The sequence below is a fragment of the Ambystoma mexicanum genome, chromosome 7p (genome assembly GCF_040938575.1).
Source record: "Ambystoma mexicanum isolate Mex_15411 chromosome 7p, UKY_AmexF1_1, whole genome shotgun sequence".
Lineage (NCBI taxonomy): Eukaryota > Metazoa > Chordata > Amphibia > Caudata > Ambystomatidae > Ambystoma > Ambystoma mexicanum.
Genome location: NC_090939.1, coordinates 181424441 through 181440776, shown reverse-complemented (window position 1 = coordinate 181440776; position 16336 = coordinate 181424441). Strand labels below are relative to the sequence as shown.

Sequence of the window (16336 nt, the reverse complement as noted above, 5' to 3'; positions counted from 1 at the left end):
ACACATAGTATGCAAGGCATGTAATAAAATGATATTTTTGTATGTTTTTGTGAATATCTAATCAAGCAGCTTTCCCCACCCTTTTCACCCTCCCCCGCTTATTCCAAATGAACCTGCTGAAGTTTCCTAGGAGTTGAATGACAAGATGCTGAATGCTTCTATTCAGCAGCAAAAATTAAGTAGCAAAGCTCAGAAGTTAATTGTTTAGCAGTGACCTGATGACCAAATGACACTGAATCTCTTCAACATAACGTTACAGAGAAGAGGTGGCCATCCGAGGAACTGGATTTGTCAGCCCCTCACTGTTTGCCACATACGCCATCCATACGGCACATGTTTATAGACAGCTGATAGTGTATAGTGGCTGGGCAGCCATTACTGAAGGAGGCTACAATCCCCAAAGCCATATATTGTCTGCCATGCTTTCGTTAGCTATATTGCGTCCATAATTGTTGCACATGTGGCCTTGACAAAATCCTTCATGGTGCCAAGTGCGTGCTTTTCCAAGCCCTGTCTTTCCTCCTGGAAGGTCCCCTTCTCTTCTTTTAAATCCCAGCGTCTCCCTCTTCAATCACTCTCGCTCAGAGATGAACAGCTCTGGGTCTTGCTGGCCAAACAGATCAGGTTTTCAGTAAGTAGAACACACTGAGAGAAAGGTTAACCCATTGGGTCCAAATGGGAATTTATTTACATATTCAGTGGCTATTTTGATACACTGATAGATTTGTAGGGTTGAGGGCTGTGAAGGGTCAGAAATGAGAGACAGACACAAGGATGTTGTATTCTTGGTTAAAGGCATTTTTATTAAATAAAAATGGGTTGAAAAAACACCTCTAGCCCTAGTCTAAACAGGAACTTCCCGACCTAGAAACTAAAATGAAGGATCGGTTTGTGACTGAAAATATGTCCTTGTATCCAAAAAATCCTTCTGACCCTCACACTGTAAACTAACAACCAAAGGGTGAAAGGGAATGAATTTAACTTGATGTTGGCAAACGTGTTCTCCAAGGTAAAGACCCTTGGATCCAGAGGGTGGTTCCCTTCTCCTGGATTCTTAAACAGGTTGGCAAAAATGTCTTTTAGCTAATAGTTCCCTGGTGTCTTCACTGGACTTTTCTGGTTCAAGCAAAAGTTCTGCAAGAATATTTCCTTAGCAGTTTTTGTAACTTTGCAGATCACCTGGTATACTCTCCTGCCAGGGATCTTTGCAAAATCTCAACATGTGGTGCACAGTTCTTTGCTATAACTTCAACTGCCTGGTTTTTTTCACCTGTCAGGACTTGTTATGCATTTCACAGTTGCTTGATAAACCACAATAACATATACCATAAGGTGCTAGGTATATCTATCTGTGGTAACATTTGCTCACATGTATTTACTCAAACTTCTCTCCCACATGGCATCTCATGCATCTGAACCCGTTTGGGGTTTGTCTTTGTACTGTGTCTTGTCTGCATTCAAACATTCTTCTTATTGAGCTTTGGGTTTGTACTTTGCCTTTACTGCATTTAAACACATTTTGGGCATTAGCACTCTTGTACCACTCAAGCACTTGTTTGCACGTTTGTCGCAACTCACCGGGGTCCCCAGCAGCTTGGGCAGACTCACCAGCTTTTACCAGCATCTCCAATGCTGCATGCGCTCCTGCAGCGTGGCTTCTTCACCCACCTTCTAGTTTGGAGAGCCTGGTCGTTCCTCCAGCATCCTGTACAGCTCTGTGGTCAACACCAGCTTTCTTTCTCAGTCCGGTGTGGGGAATGCTGTCTCGCCGAGCAGGCCCACCTCTAGTAGCTCGTACGCTGCTCCCGGTGTCTCCTGCTCACATGCAGAGTCTCTTCTCCTGTCCCGGCGGCCTTCTCTGCTTCTTCAGCCTTGTCAGTATGCCTTACGGCCACGAGCCTCAGCGCGGATGGCAACATCTCCTCCGGCGCTGCTCGTCTCTGTATCATGATTGTCATCTTTAAATGTCTCGCTCACTAAAAGTTTTAAAAATGACTTGTCTGCATGTTGTGCTTTGAGCACCTGTCACTTTGCACACACCCCCTTGTCCTCGTCTTAGTACCTGGGTGGTTATGGGAGTTGGAGTGCATAACTGTCTTTGGGCTCATAAGTTCCAAACGGTTTTTATCATGGATTTCCCATAAAGGTACATTTAAACCAACAGGTGTTATGTATGAGTTGTGGGTGAAAGGTGGGGGCCTGACTGGAATGACAATGTGGAAACACTGTGAATCCTCCAATTAAGTCATAACATCTCCCCGGTAGTTGTCTCCGCCCATGTGATCCTCCCTCATATTACCACCCGATGGTCAGAATTAGGTAGCGGCTGCCGATGGAAAATTAAAAGTTCAACAAAATATTGAAAAAACATTGGGATGTCTTAAAAGCTGACAGAATGGATTTCAAAACTCTGGCCTGGTGGCCACTCTGAATTACGAAATGCACTAGTAAAATAACACACAAACACCACACTATGTAATATATATATATACAATCACTGGATCCAATGCGAGAAAGTTCATAACTCCACCAATGCCTGCAATGGAAGAAGGTGAGCAACACTTGTAGCAGCGACAGACTTCAGAGAGGACAATCCTAACTTTAGGAGTCCAGCCCTAAAATGAGTGTAGCCTTGTTCTCAATGTACGTTGCATGCCTAAAGGCGCGCAGTTGTGCGTAAAGTTCACAAGTATCCCAATACCTCTTAGGGAGCAGGAAAAAGTTAGAATAATTACGAAAGGGCTGAAACAAGTTCAGAGAATCAGGTGGGGATCTGTTACTGCTAACAAAGCTGTTCCTGACTTTCGGAGGGCTCTAGACAGCAAGTACCGCCAAGCCAAAAAGGAGACCAAAACTGGCCAGCACTATCTGAAAGCAGTTGGAGGAGGAAAGAGCAACTGGTAAGTGACTTCACTACTCACCGTCTTTAGCTCGGTTTTGGTCCAGACTTCGAGCAGGTCAGGAGATGGTCACCCAAGATAAGATTTCCAGCCCTCTATTCGGCTTCCAGATGCACAGGCATTGTGGGTGTGGGTGCAGTTTTGCACAGGCGCTGCAACACTCGATTCTGACAAGGAAAAAAGAAAACACTGATGCAGCAAGTCCCAGGGCACTGGACTGAACACAGGAAAACCATCTATAGAGACTGTCACTGCAAAAGAGAGGCAAGGGAAGCCAGCTCTCGCGGTATGATGTAGCCTTCTATCTCGCGGGCCAAAAGTGCTGGTTTGACAAAAAGCGGCAGAATGGCGCTGAGTTGGAATGGTGACGCTCCTGCAGGGTAACCTAGGTTCGAGCTGGACAGTCCGTTGGATGGCCCAGGGACACTTCCAAATAAGCTCACTTGCAGAGTTACCAGGAGACATCTAGAGTGATTGGTCTCACCACTCGAAGGGTTCAAAGCACCTTTGCAGGTCTTCTGATATCAGGGCTTCACCGGCATAGCAGCGGGATTCGGTTGCTAGGAATCTTCAAGTGCGTCTCGGGATCGTCCTTTGTTCTGCTAGACTTCACAGGATACTTGATTCCTTCTTCAAATTCGATCTCATCTCATCTGATCTGCCGGAATGAATGCAACACCCCTTCTTATCCATGGGCAGGCGAGTCATACGCACACCGGACACCATGGCACTAGTGGTGCGGATTGGGATCAGACAGACCTAGCCCACTTCCTGGGTGCATACACACGTGACCGGCACAGGTTTACGAAAGAAGCAGCTTTAATGGGCAAATGCATGCCCAAAAAGGAAAACCCGATCCCGGAAGGGCAGGGAGAAGGCAAAGGGTCAAAACGGCCAAAGGAACACACAAAAGACCTCGTGGCACGGCCTTGCTGGACACTAGCCATAGTCGGGAGCCAAACCCAGTAAACGAGGTAAGGCTTGGTAAAAAGTTATACGAATAAAAGAAAAAGCTACTGCTGCCACTAGTTTGTCCCAAAGCACATTGTACAATCAACAAAAATTCTTTAGAGGGTGTTTAGGGCCATAAAACACAAAGACCCTATTGCGCGATACTGAAGGTACCAACAAGTAGCAGCAAAGAATAAGAGAAACAAAGTTTATCAATACTGACAGCCAGAAGAACGTGTCAGTTTCCCCACAACAATGAGAATAAGCAAGTGCAGTGGGGCTGAAGGCGGCACTGCATTGCAATACATGTTTAGGTCAGATTCAAAAATTAAATGCAGAAAGGTGGGGGTATATAGAAATGAAGGGAAAATGGCTTAAAAGAGAAAACTTTCCAAACACTTGCCGCTGCCCAGATAATGAACAGGGGGAACTAATCCACCCCTGTTCCAGTCGGTTATCCCAATTGGACATCCTATTAGCTTTGCTAAATTTGGGATCTGGCCTAGGCCTAATAGTGAAGTCCAAGTCCTGCAGATGGTTACATGTAATTATAATTAATTAAATGATGACGAATGAAATAATAACAAAGAAAAAACAACTAATTCCAAACTAACTACTTTCTTTTTTGTCGTTTTTGGGCACCCCCCCCCCCAAACAACCACCTTTTTAAAAATAATACATTTCCCCCACCCCCAAAAAAACACTATTCCCTCTCACAACCCCATTTCTTCTTATTTTCAAAATTAGTTATTTTGGTATTAGTTGTTTTTTCATTAGTTATTTTGTATTCAATATAATCAATGCATACCCCTGCAGACTCATGAACCACTTGAGTCACTTTGAAGTGGCTGGTGGATGTTAGGGCAGAGAATCTAAAGGCTTAAGGCAAGTACACACAGTGAAGGATCTCAGCTTCCTAAGGCACCACATAATGGAAAAACATTTCTTCACCACCTTGGACCACCTGAGTTCTCCACTCGTAAACTGGTAGCTGATATGACATAAGGGTTGTTCCTCACCTTTGTCATCAAGCTGTGATAGTTTTCCTACTACCCCAGTGTCATAAGCATCTGCCTGCACTATGAAAGGTCTCTTCAAATCGGCACCATGGACACAGAGGTCTGCCATAGGGATTCTTTCAGGCCAATAAAGGCCTTCTGACACTCCCGAGTCCATAAGAAGTCTTTAGGAGCCCTTGAAGTAGCGAGGTAGTGAGGGCAGCTATATGGCTATAGCCCACCACACAATTCCTGTATTTCCCATTGAGGCCCAGGAAATACCTCACTTGGGTTCGGGTAGTGGGGGTTGTGATGAATCCTACAGATCCCTCACTAAACCCTTGCCTAGAGTCTCCTCCAAGGTGGCCAGGGAAAGGCAGACGCTCCCTGATCCTGACTTTGGGGTTAGTGCTCTGTGGGAGGATCACCTGGGAGGAGACAAGGCTCAGGGTGGTGAGGAGATTTCGAGGGATGAGACGCAGTATTTGTTTCCAAAAGGGAAGGACCTTTTACAAATACCAAGGCATGTAAGGCTTGAAGACTAATCTCTCCCAGTAATCTTCTAGGAACAGCTCTCCCAATATTGACAGATGCTCTGCCCATTTGACTTCTCACAGCTCTAACGACAGGTGCTACTGGAACATTAATAGAGGGCCTAACAGCCAACTGAGTATCCTCCGCACGACCTCTGGCAAGACCCTGTGGGTTCACTACAGAGGATGCTACTTTAGTAGGACAGGGCCCAGTGTTCCTAACAGTAGAGGCACTTACACCTACTACCTGAACAGTATCCTCAGAGAAAACATGATTATGGGACAGGTCTGGGATCGGAGCAGAGGCTCCGGCATTATTAGGTTCTAAGGAATCTAGTCTAACTTCAGATCCTTCACCGGTGGGAAAGGAATCTGAAGTGAAGGACACCCCTGCATGCGCTTCCTCCTCATACTGAGTAAAGGCCAGACTCGCAGAGTGGACCACCAAGGTCTTAGCATTACATGTGGGGTCTATCTTCATGTGGTCACTTGCTCCACAAGCGGAACAAGATCCACTGGGTCATGAAACGTAGGGAGGCTTGGAGAAACCACTCATGCGTGAGTTGGTTAACCCCACTACCCTGACTCTGGTGACCGCCCCTTTTTAAACTTTTTGTGGGCCTTCTTGGACAAGGTTTTACTCTTTCCCCACCCTCTTTCTCCTCTGCTGCTTTCGCTCCTCCTGCTTACTAGAAGCAGACTTGTCCTTATAGTATACTCTATGTGAGACCCATAATTCAGCAGCCATGGCCAGCTTCTGTGAATCCAACTCCTTAGAATCTGCCAAATGCTGCTTAAGCTCAGGGGAGCATGAAGCAAAAATGCGCTCAAGCATGACCAAGTGGATCATGCCCCCAAAGATGACCTCTACCCAGCCACACATGTTTATGGAGTCTGCAACAAAAGTCACATAGGTCATACTCTCTTATTTCTTGTACTTTCAAAATCTCTTCAAGTATTGGCAGGAGTCTTCCCAAACTTTAAGATGAGAGAGTTTGATTCATTTTCGCAAAGTCTTTGACATTTCCATAATGGCACTCCAAGCAGAGTGGTGCAGTCGACTGAGCAACCATGCACTTGTCAGCATCTACATCTACTACCTCTTGTACTTCACAAGCATACTCAAATGCAGTCAGCCAAAACATGATCATTGGAAGGGGGAGGTACAAACCTTCTTTATTGCCAATCTATAACCTTTTGAAATAACCCTGTTTTTGCTCCAGAGGTATTATGCCTCTTTCAAAACACAGCTTTCTTAAAAGCATTTAAAGTAGTAGCAGTGACTGTTTCCACATTACTAGTTTAGCAGGTGATTTACAATTAGCAGGTGTTCAAAATCAAAATGTTTCTCTGTAACTATAATTCAGTCACTTTACCATGGTACAACACTGGAGTACCTCAGATCTTATCCTCACCGATGTACACCAATTTGTTAGAATGGATTTCTAAACTCTAGCTTGGTGGACAGATGTTAGATGAACAAGGGACACTTCTGGAAAGATAGCCAGACCAATTCATGGTAGCTTGGAGAACAGTCAAGGCTAAGTCTCAGGAGGAGTGTGGGTGATCAGGGGTCTCCAATGAGCACACACACCGAAACACCAAGAATTGCAATCAGACAGTAATATACTAAAATATACTATTTAGTATAGGCCCAAAACAACACTCTAAATTACGAAATGTACTGGTAGAATACCACACAAACACACTACGTAATATATATACAATCACTGGAGTCAATGCAAGTAAGCTAATAACTCCACCAATGAAAAGGAAGAAGGGGAGTAACCTTTGTAGCACCGGCGGACTTCACAGATGACAATCCTAACTCTTTAGGAATCCAGCTGTAAGATGAGTGGAGCCTTGTGCTCAATGTATCTTGCACGGGTAAAGACAAGCAGTTGTGTGTAAAGTTCACAAGTGTCCCTTCTAATACTTTGTAGGCAGCAGGAAAACATTAGGAGATGAATTCTGAAGGGGTGAAATGGGTTCCAAGAGTCATTTTAGGAGCGGTTAATGCTAACAAAGCTGTTCCTGACTTTCGGACGGCTCTAGGCAGCAGGTACCGCCAAGCCAAATAGAGGACCAAAACTATTGGCACTATCTGAATGAGTTTGCATGAACAAAGTCACTGGTAAGTGACTTCACTACCCACCGCCCTTAGTTCGGCTTTGGTCCAGACTTGGCAGGTCCAGAGGTGGTCAGCAGAGGTACGATTTCCTGCCCTTGGTTCAGCTTCCAGATGCACAGACACTGCGGGTGCGGGTACAGGTCTGGTATTCCACATGAGCTGCGACACTAGATTCCGACAAGGAAAGAAGAAAGCACTGATGCAGCAAGTCCCAGGGCACTGATATAAATGCAGGAAAATCATTTTTAGTGACTGCCAGTGCACCACAGTGACACACAGGGACCCAGCTCTTGCAGTATGACGCAGCCTTCTATCACACAGCCCAAAGGTGCTGGGACGATGAAGTCCGGGGGAAGGGGGCTTTGCTGGACAAGCTAGGTTTCTTCCAAGTTTCAGGCCTAAACTTGAAACGGCGACACTCCTGTACGGTAACCTAGGTTTGAGTTGGACAGTCCACTGGATGGCCCAGGGACACTTCCGAACAGGCTCACTTGCAGGGTTACCAGGTGACGTCGAGAGTGATTGGTCCCACCCATCCAAGGGTTCAAACCACCTCTGCTGGTCTTCTGAGATCAGACGCAAAGCAGGGCTTCGTCGAGACAGCCGTGGGATTCAGTTGCCATGGCCTCTTAAAGTGCATCTCGGGATCGTCCTTTGTTCAGGATACTTGGCTACTTCAGATCTGATCTGATCTAATCTGCCGGAATGAATGCAGGACCCCTCTTCTTATCCATAGTCAGGTGAGTGTGTGCATACCCAGCCCACCAATGGCAAGATATGCTCCATGCATGCACACCAGCAGTGGTCCAATCAGGCACCACTGGGGTCCTCATGCTCACATGCACAACCAGACACCCTGGCACCAGTAGTGTAGATTGGGATGAGACAGTCACAGCTGTGAGGAATCCGAGGGAATCCTCACTTCTACTCCCCCTGGATCCTCTTCTCAGGTGGCCAGGGAAAGACCATCGCTCTTGGATACCGACCCTAGGGGTGGAGATGTGAGGGAGAACTACTTGTGTGGAGGGACCTTGGGAAGAGGATGTCTTTGGGTGAGACATGGTATTCCCCCTTTCCCTTGTCAGAATAAACCCTATCCTTCCCCGGCCTTCATAGGTTACGGTCAGTCATTTCTTCTTTCTTACACAAAACCATTTCCCTTTTAAACTTGGACGAGGCATCTAGGAGTTGTGCATAGTCCCATTCATTTACACCACTTTTGTACTGAGATGAGGAAGAGGACTGCAGAGGAGTACCATTTCACGAGTCAGGCATGTCCAGCTAATACGACTAATTGTGGTCAAGCAATTGCAGACAAGGACTTGCACCTGCAATCCGTTAACAGGCTACATGTGCGTAAAAGAAGGGACCGCCAGCAGACTGAGGAGAGAAACCTGCCTGGAGGACAGGACGCGGCTGATGGTGGAGCAGGCTGCACAAGGGCCAGCAGGAAAGATGCCAGGTTCCACAGAAGGGTGAAAGTGACGCTGGTGCCTGAACGGGCTGTTAACTGCAGCCAGAGCTGTGGGACACTTAAAGCTTCCAGTAGCATCCACGAGGGAAGAGCAGAGATACCTATAGCAAGCAGCTTCCAAAAAGCACACGCCAAGCAAAATAAAGAGAAGACGCCCAGAGGAGCAGCCGCATACCGTTGAGTGGAAAAAAGGGAACACTCGTACCAGGGCACTCCTGGGGCTATGAAAGGGCAAATGGTAATGCTGAACGACCTGAAACCTGTGACAAATGGTCTTGGAACCCAGATTGAGAATTTGTGAATGCTGAGAAAGCTCCAAGTTGTTGTAAATGCATTTAACGGTGAAACCAGTGATACTGAATAGCGAACTAAAGGAAGGCTATGATTAATTTATAAACAAAGTGGAAAACAAGTAATGAGCATTTAAGAACCACATGAAAAGCAAGTGACGAGCACTCGTGAATACTGTGAGAGCAAGGTGGGGCAAAGGGTGACCACCACGGAATGAACTGTGTGGAAAACACGTTGTGGCAAAGCAAAGAGACTGCCAAGGAGCATCAAATGAGTTATTTAATGACACAGGTGCATAGGGAGAAAACCTGTTTTGGCAAGAAAGCCCAAGGAATACAGAAGTATAACAGAATGCGAAGGGTTATCGGTTGCGTGACCTGTGAAAGGTTGCCCGTGTGGACTGACGACTGCACTTAGACCAAGTGACCCCTGCTTGGAAAGATCCAAGGAAAGTAATGATAAAGAAACTGTAATACAACATAATTGTTGAAGTGAATGGGAAACAGAGCAATCTGTATGAACTATTGAAAATCCTGGAGGATTACAAAGTTGAACTCAAATTGTTTTAGAAAGGCAAGAGATTTGACCAGATTGTGGGTTGTGAAGCTGGAAGAGCTGACCTCTTGGGGAAGGCAGCCAAGAGGCCTTTTGGAACTATTTTGAACTTTGGGAAGGGGAAGCTGGAAAGTAAGACAGGAGCTGGAAAAGGCTCAGAACTTTATTTGGAACTTTGTTGCTGACATCCCTACATATTGTTATCTTTAGTTGTGAGGACAAGTGTTGATTTTGGGCACAGACAGACTTGAGATGAACTCACTGAGACAGACGATCTTTACTTTCCTTTGGTAGGGAAATCCCACCTTAGCCTAGGGAAAGTTAGGCCTTACTCCATCCTGACACTTAAGAAAATAAATCATTTTATTTAGAAAAGTGAATCTATTGTCCGTTTCTTACTTCAAGATGCCATAAACATAGCCCACTTTCTGGGTACCTACATATGTGACCAGCAGGGACCCGTGAAAGAAGCAGCTTTCGCAGGCAAAGGCATGCCCAAAAGAGGAAATCCTGAACTTGGAAGGGCAGGGAGAAGGCAAACTGATAAAATGGTCAAAGAAACAAACAAAAGACCTCGTGGAATGGCCATGCTGGATACTAGCCATAGTCTGGAGTCAAATGTGATAAACGTGGTAAGGCTCGGTTAAAGGTTATTAGACTAAATGAAAAGGCTACTGCTGCAACCAGTTTGTCCTAAAGCACATTGAACAATCACCAAAAATTACTTAGAGGGTGTCTAGGGCCATAAAAAACAAAGGCCCTATTGCGCAGTGCTGGAAGGTACTTTGCACAATGATAAAATGTTACCAACAAATGGCAACAAAGTCGGTAGACTAAGAGAAACAAAGTTTCTCAGTAAAGAGCCTGAAGGACGGTTTCAGTTTCCCCATAAAAATTAGCAAAAGCCAGTGCAGTGAAGTTGAAGGTTACACTGCATAAAGTTTAGGTAAGATTCAAAAATAAAAGGCAGAACATTTGGGGGTTCACAGAAATGGAGGGAAAGTGGCTTAAAAGAGAAATCTTTCCTAACACTATACAAGAATATCTCACAGATAAACCTTAACTAGTTTATCGTAAAGCGCCAACGATTCAAAGCAATATCAGTCCAAGCTTTGTCAAACCAGACTGAACTAACAATCAAGCTGAGGAAGCTAAAAGCGCCTAGATGCATACAGCCTTGGTGCACTATACAAATGTCCAAATAAGTAAATAAATAAATAAATGTTGGCTAAAATCCCCCAAACAGCATTTACAATTGTGGCTCCTGCTAAATTTGCAAACATATGTTGGACAAAAGTAAAAGTATTATTTTGCCAAATTGGCGAAACCACAATATACAAAACCTCATTAACAGCAACACAATATGAGTTGTGTACTGAATATTATGCCCTTGAAACACATGGTATATTTGGAGCACCATTGGCAAACTAAAAATCTTAGTCCAGGCTCTCCCTCCTTCACAACTGGTTGGGAAAGCCTGCATCCGCAGGCGGGTTGAAAAAGCTGGCTGCAAAAGATAGTTGTCACTTTAAGAACTTTTGAAGGGGTAGGGCCTACACCTTACCTTATGTCACAAACATTCCACACCCAGTTCCTGTGGTTCCGCAGATGGCAGGAGAATTTAAGTATATGCTTACTGTAGGGGATGGCTGGGTGGGTGTTGTAAAAGAGGGAGAGCCTGGACTAAGAGAACCTGAATCACCATGAAGGTAATTTTTCATTTCTCTTTCGTCCTGGTTCTCCCTCCTTCCCAACTGGTTGGGACCAGACTAAAAAGCCTTAGAATAAGTAAGGGTGGAGTTGACAGATTGTATGGAATTCAGGCAAACAAGTTGCAGAGCACCTCTTTGCCGAATTCTGCATCATTTCTAGAAGATGTATCCATTACATAGTGCTTGCAAAAGGCAAGCGGGGTAGCCCAGGTGGCTGCTTTACAGATGGCTACAATGGCAACATGCCTGGTGAAGGCTACAGATTCTGTCTCTGTAAAATTAGATGTATTTTGCATTATAATATTGGCCTAAGCACGTACACATTGAACCGCGCCATCACGGTTTCCAAAAACGCCATCTTGGCTGCTTTGCTCTAATTTCTTAGTTTTCATTCTGAACGCAGTGAGAACTCACAAAGTCACTGCTTCGGAAGCTTCCCTAAAACATGCCACTACACAGGAATGTTTAAACCGCTGACCACGCTAAACTCTGAAACAGAGAGCCTTGAAGCACTGGTACGAAAGTAGCTAATCTGTAGTTAATCTGTAAATTAGGTGTCCTGACTGTTTTGTTTTAAAAGCGAAGCACAATTCACAGCATATTATGTTTCTGAATGATGAAGTTACCGAGTAGAAATACAGACTGACCTTTCAGACTAGCAATAACATAGATAAAGAAGCGTGAGAAATATTACCTTGTGCGGGAGAACACAATATCCTCCTACACCCCTCTCCGCTTTGCTTCCCAGACACTAAATAGTCTATCGGGTGACATGGGACATGGAGTGTTCGCGCACATGTTGCCATGGTAAAATGCCCACGTCCATAGGTCTGTAGGTCCCAATCCATTATCACGTGATGAGTTATACACACACACACACACACTTTGGCTCACTTTTCCTATGCCTGTATGCCATGCATTGTCAAAGTTGAGTCCGCTTGAGTGTGAATAAACTGTTTTTTATATATTTGTTCCTCGTGACTGGTGTGTCTTCATTTCTTTGCAGTAGCCTCCTATTTTTGGCCTAACACCTTGACTCTAGTGGAATGAGCCCTAAGTCTCTGCAGCTTTAGGAGCCCTTTCATATCATAAACCTTGGAGATACACGAGACAACCCATCTGGCGATGGAAGCCTTAGCTGCCGAAGAGCTGGTCTGCATTTCTAAATGGTTTGGTCCTTTCTAGGTAAAAATGTTAGAGTTTTTACAATATCTAGGTTATGTAATGTCTCTTCGGCCGCAGAAGCATGCGGTCTAGGAAGAAAAACGGGAAGACATATTTCTCGATTTAAATGAAAATCAGAAACCACCTTAGGTAGAAAGGAGGGGACCTTACGGAGGACTACTTTATCCTTGGGGAACACTATATAAGGTTCCTTTGAGGAGAGAGCTTGAAGCTCTCCGATCCTTCTAGCTGAAGTAATGGCTACTAAGAATGCTGTTTTGCAAGTTAGAAATTCTAATTCTCATGAGGCCATAGGCTTGAATGGTTTTTGCATCAAGGCTGCCAAGACCACGTTGAAATCCCACTGAGGTGGAGGTTCACGAATAGGGGGATATAAGCGTAGAAGGCCCTCGAACTGCCTTCAAATGGCTTTGTTGGAAAGAGAGACAGACTTATGTTCTTTCTTCAGGTATGCACCTACAGCTGATAAGTAATGTTTGCACATGTCTACTTTGACACCAGTGGAAACTAGATAAGGCATGAAAGACATGACATTATCAACAGAACTTGGTCTAAGGCCCAGTGACAGAAAGGTAACTATTTACTATGATGTTGTGCTGGCTCCATAGAGGTCTACTGATGGATGGCCTCACTTCTGAAATATCTTGGCTACTGACGGTTTCAGCTCCCACGTGTGTGGAGCAGACTGTAACCTGCTTAGTTTGTCTGCTAGGATGCTCCTCTTTCCCTCCAGATTGGACGCCAACAAGAAAATGTGATTCTGAATGGCCCAAAACCAAATTTTCTCGGCTTGGTGACACGGGGGAAGGGAACGAGTACCCCCCCTGCTTGTTGATATAAAAAATTCCAGTGGTATTGTCTGTTAGAATCTTCACCACTGTTCCTTGAAGTGAGAGAAGGAATGATTTTAGAGCGAGAAATATGTGGTCCTTTTCCTGAGAGGACCAAAGACTGTGTGCTGTTAGAAGACTTAGACAATGGGCTCCCCAACCGTACTCCGACAGTCCATTGTTATAACTATAACTATTTGGTGAAGAGGAGGCATGAAATGGAGACACGATTAACAGATTATCTGGGGAGTTCCACCAGAGTAGTGAGTCCCGAACTTGTTTTTGAATTTTCATTTCCTGTGAATGCAACAGCTGGTTCCAGTTGCAAGCAAGATGGCACTGGACTGTTTTCATGTGGAGCCTTGCAAAGGGAACTAAGTTTATAAAAGAGGCCATTATCCCCAAGAGCCTTTGAAACTACAAAGCTTTCAGAATCTGGTGGGTATTGAACTTTACGATGGTTTGTTGAATAGCTTCCACCCTTTCCACCCTGCTCCTAGGAATTGGATCCTTTGCAAAGGAATGAGCTTGGATTTTGCCACATTTATGCAAAACCCCAGGTTGAAGAGAGTGTGGGATGTTAATTGCATCTTTTGAAGCAATTCCTCCTAAGATTGGGCCTTGAGAAGCCAGTCGTCTAGGTTAGGATTTAGATGTACTGTCCTTAACCGAAGGTAGGCTACCACTGACCTCAGAACCTTTGTGAAAACCCTGGGAGCAGAATTCGGCCCGAAGGGAAGACATGTGAACCGGTAATGAGACTTTCCTATGGTGAACCTCTGGAACTGATGGTGATCTTTGTAGATGGGGGATGTGAAAATAAGCATCCTGTAGATCTATAGATGCCATCCAATTGTTTGGATGAAGAGATGCTAGAATCGGAGGAATGGTCACCATGTGGAAGGTTTCGATTGACAGAAATTGGTTGAGGTCTGAAAGGTTCAGAATTGGACGGATCCCGCCTGATATCCTTGGGATCAGAAAGTAACAGGAATAAAATCCCTGACCTAATTCCCCCTGAGGAACCAACTCTATCGCTCATAATGAAAGGAGGTTTTGGAGAAGAGGATGGTGGAATAGCCGGAAGGACAAGGTGGTAACCATGATGAATAATATTCAGGCCCATTCCCTCTTGAGTAATGGTTTTCTAAAGGGGGGAGGAAGTTGGACAGCCTTCCTGCTACCAGCGATGTATGCTCCTTGATGATAGTAGGAGCGTAAGGTATGTACATGCCCGAAAGGAAGTCAAATAGACTTCTTTTGCAGAATTTGACTTAGATTTGGGTCTACATCTTTTCTTTTTAGAAGAGTAATAAGACTTTGAGGAAGTGGCAGAACCACTATTTCCTTCAGGACATTGCTTGAATGATTTAACATTTTGGTGATAGGCTTGTTTCACCGAAATTGAGCTAAGGGTTTTAGCGGCTGTGACACTGGCCTTACATTTTTGAAGGACCTCATCGGTGGATGGATTGAACTGTGTCTTGCCATCAAATGGACGGTCGAGCACCTTTTTGATATCTTGGTGAAGGAAAGAGGCTGACAAATATGCATCTACGCATGCAGACTGTACTAGTGACTGTTCTTGCTGTTGCGTCAGTGAGGTCTTTAACCACTTGAAGCTACTGGATAGCTGCTTCTCTACCCTCTGAAATCCAAAAAGAAAACTTACCTGTGGCCTCCTGAGGGAGCATGTCAGTAAAGCGTTCAAGATTCTCCCAATTAAGGATATTAAATCCTGCCAAAACTGTAGCAGTGTTTATCTGCCTGAGTTGTAAGTTAGAGTTAGTGTAAGACTTCTTACTGCCTAGGGCAGCTGAAACTACCACCGGTTGTGCAGGAAGATTGCCTGTAAGTATGAAGGGTTCCTCCTTGGGCACCTTGTATTTGTTATCTAGAGCTTTGGAGATGTGTGGATCGGAACGTGGCTTACCCCAACATGCTAAAGCTTGCTCTAGAACAGACAATTCCATGGGAAGTGGGACCTTTGAGTGCTGAGACAGCAGTTTCCCAAAACACCCGCCGTTTCAGGCTTATCCTTAGGGAGGATTTCTAGTGCCTGCATGGCTTTCTTCACAATGTCATGAAACACCTTAGATGGTGACTGAGTGGTGCCGTCATCCGACTCTGAGTTGGGGTCTTTGGAAATTATTTGTTTCTTGGATGGAGGAGCAGTCTCCTCGTTGTCCACTGATACAGTGATAGGCTCAGGAATAGGATTGGAGGGCACTGATCCCTGAGGTAAAATATGTGAAATTTTGTCTTTAATGCGTTGAGTCAGAACTTCGAGGAAGGGCTCAGAAAGCATGATTTCCAGCACTGTATTTGGTAATGTTGTTTGCCATTTGAGAAGGGCTGGTTTGGGGCTCTTCTAGTCTGAAAGGGGAAGTAGAAGAGTCAGTCCTGTTAAGCGGCTGGTTTGGATTGTAGATGTTAGAAACCATGGGCTTAGGTACTTTGATATTGGTTAAAACCAGCTGTGGTCCAGATTGTGCTGGTACCGGAGTAGGTGGACCCAAATTGTCCTCAAACTGAGGAGAAAATTGTGGCAAAATGTGAGGTGAATGAACTCTCACAGGAGTGCTGAATAATTGTTCTGGTGGCAATGTAAAAAATGTGGAAGTATCAAAGTCTTCCAAGTCAGAAATTAGAGTAGAATTATCTGTCTGACTCTCCGGTACTGAGCCAGAGACAGATGCCACGGGAGATTTCTTCCGCTTGTGCTTTTTTGGGGAAGTCGGTACCGGACTGGATCTCGAGTGAGAGTTTATGCCTC

At 44.9% G+C, this 16336-nt stretch overlaps 1 protein-coding gene across 1 annotated transcript in view; it reads right to left on the bottom strand.

The window, feature by feature from the left end:
• C2CD2 (C2 calcium dependent domain containing 2) overlaps positions 1 to 16336 on the bottom strand; it is a 1192289-nt gene that overhangs the window by 241929 nt on the left and 934024 nt on the right. The gene's annotated exons all lie outside the window — the stretch shown is intronic.